This window comes from Lactuca virosa, chromosome 2, assembly GCF_052849685.1.
Source record: "Lactuca virosa cultivar CGN04683 chromosome 2, Lactuca_virosa_CGN04683_v6, whole genome shotgun sequence".
Lineage (NCBI taxonomy): Eukaryota > Viridiplantae > Streptophyta > Magnoliopsida > Asterales > Asteraceae > Lactuca > Lactuca virosa.
In genome coordinates, this window is record NC_136427.1 from 35,838,327 (window position 1) to 35,841,010 (window position 2,684).

Below are 2,684 nucleotides of genomic sequence, written 5' to 3' on the forward strand. Positions count from 1 at the left end.
TATATATATATATATATATATATCATTACTGTATACAAAAGCCCTATTTTTCTAAGAGCGCGTACACAAATTTTACCCAGTTTACTGAAAGACACGTCAACTACGTCTGAACGACGCCATGGAAATTAACATATGTTCATGCTGAATCATGTTCTGTTGAGCCGTTCCACTTCCCCTCCTCACATCCACCCCTCTCCATTCATCCACCGAATCCCGTTCTCCATTAACCCCGACTCTGGTGGGTATATAAGGTTTGGATCCGCATATTTTTGGCAAATATGTATGTTCCTTCGCTTCCTATTTCTCTCTCAATCAAAACGATAACATCGTCGACTTTCGATTTTGGAAAACCCTAACTTTAAATTTCCAGATTATACGTCTTCCTTTAAGACGGTGGGTTTTCAGACGACGATAACAATTATTTTTTAAGAAACTTTGTGCAACACGTTTCAATTCCATCTAGAAACTATATGAACGGTCGGTGTTCCTTCTCCCGATTGTCACATACATTTTCTAAATATGTCTTTGCATTTTCACTTTGTGTTGATTCTCTATGATTTGGGGTTTGAAGGATAATTAATTTTGGAGATAGGTTTTCGATTTTTCTGATGAACGTTCATGACTTCATCCTGATTTACTCTTCTTATTTGCTAATACGGTTCATATCTCTCTCTATTTCTTGATTTTGAAAATTCATATTTTTTTGTGTTTATTTTAGTTTTCACAGTCGGTATAGTTTTCTGATTTCCATGTTAAACGAATTTGGATTTGGGTTTCAATTAACTACTTTTCCTGCGATGTGTATAGGTTTAATTTGATTTTTATTTTTTTTAGAATGCTAAAAAGTTCAAATCTTTCAAGTGGTGGTTGCTGTAATTTCAAAAAAGACATAATAAAGTTAATAACAACTTTTTTTTTCATGTGATTCGATGCGGAGGCATAACTATTTCTTTCAAGTGGTATCTTAGAAAGAATAGAGGAATGAAATCAAGAGAAGGTGAAAAAGTTTATTACATCAAAAGGAAAAGATTACAGCTAGAATGATTCAACTGAAACTGTATGTTTCTTTAGTTCCATAAACCTCTTCAATTAAGTTATATTCTCATTAACATATATTTATTGGACTCTTTTTGAAAGTCAACAACTTTTCATTTTATTTGTTAACTTTTTTAATAGGTTTGCAAATACTTCTTGATTTAGTGGATTGGTTGTAAAGCATGTCATTACAGACATGCTTCATTTGTGTCCAATCTTTATTTCTTAAATTTTTTATTTTACCATTTCTGCAGGATATGATTTCTCGAATTCAAATGGAAATTGGCAGTTTCTTCCGATCCTACCATGTACAAAGGTTATTTTTTTTAATCTTTGATCAGAATTTTTTATACAAATGTAGAAGCACGTAAGACCAAAGCACAGAGGGTTTATTAAATTCATCTTGGATAAAAAGTGTTTGTGTCTGTGACTATTCACCTCCAGGACTATTATTTGGAAATGTATTTGTTTGTTTTTGAGGCATGAGCCTAGAACACTCTTGTAGTCGTAGTCCTATTATATTTTGATAGTGAAGTTGCTTTTGATTCATGATTGGAACACATTAAGTTGTAACTTATTAAAAAAATGAATGAAATTCACTTATTTATATTTATATTTTTTATTTTAAAACTCAGCCAAAAAGATAATAACAAACATTTCAATATCCAAATTCGATAAAGAACATAAAATCCTAACAAGAATTTCAAACAAGGCACATAGCTTGGAAATGAACCTTCTACTAATGCCATGTTGGGCTTATTTGACTTGAATCTTATTTGAGTGGCCTCGATTTTAACTTGGTATCAAGGCGCATCACTAACTTTTTTTTTAAATCGATGAGAAAATATTTTTTGTACATGTCAATAATGATTCCGTAGCTTCCATAGCCATGGACATGGCAAAAGATAGAAGTGGAAATGACCGGGAACTGCAAAAGCTATTAAATGTGGACACTTATATGCTTTGTGTTATAGAAGGTTGGTATACTTCATGAAAAAAAAATTCAAAATTATCTTGCTTTAGGGGATGCTGGGAAATTGAAATAGCTTAAGTGAAATGGGTTGTCTATTTGCATTTTCAGTGCTATGAAAGGGATTTTTGAATAAGTTGAAAACATAAAGGAATCAGATGTACCAAGTGTATTGAATAGATGAGCTCACTGCCTAGCGTCACAAATAGTTTTTATCCAGCCTATTGAATTTCTGTTGAAATGCGATATCTTTTTTTAGGCTTATAAGGTTTTAAAATTTGATAGAAATTAATTTTTTTTCTGACAATGACGCAAAATGAAAAGGTTGAGGTTGTAATTGAGCTACTTGCAGTGGGCCAACAACTCGGACATGAAATATAGTACATAAATTCCATTTTTGATGCTCCTTTGATTTAGTTGTTTGTTATTCTTGTGTGTATTAAATTGAATAATTTTGGATTTTCTCGTGCGTTTTAATGGCAAGAACTGCCATAGCGAAGCTTCTACTTGACGATCCAAAAACTATTGAGGCTAAAATTTCTGATGCCATCGTCGAAGAAAGAAAAAAGAAAATTGGAGATCTTTGGGCTGAATGCAAGTAGCAAACGTAATGTCATTTGGTTATGTATTATATCATTCTATTTTATTCTTTTTTCCTTTTATAGCACCATTTTTCAAT

At 32.0% G+C, this 2,684-nt stretch overlaps 1 long non-coding RNA gene across 3 annotated transcripts; it reads left to right on the forward strand.

The window, feature by feature from the left end:
• Positions 1 to 237: 237 nt before the first annotated feature.
• LOC145159027 (uncharacterized) lies at positions 238 to 1,648 on the forward strand. Of its 3 annotated transcripts, none has more exons than XR_013737444.1 (3): positions 238 to 251; positions 969 to 1,057; positions 1,290 to 1,648. It is a non-coding gene; the product is annotated as an uncharacterized LOC145159027 (long non-coding RNA). The 3 variants fall into 3 exon arrangements; XR_013737442.1 differs by lacking the exon at positions 238 to 251 and adding an exon at positions 420 to 477; XR_013737443.1 differs by lacking the exon at positions 238 to 251 and adding an exon at positions 637 to 658.
• The last annotated feature ends 1,036 nt before the right edge of the window (positions 1,649 to 2,684 follow it).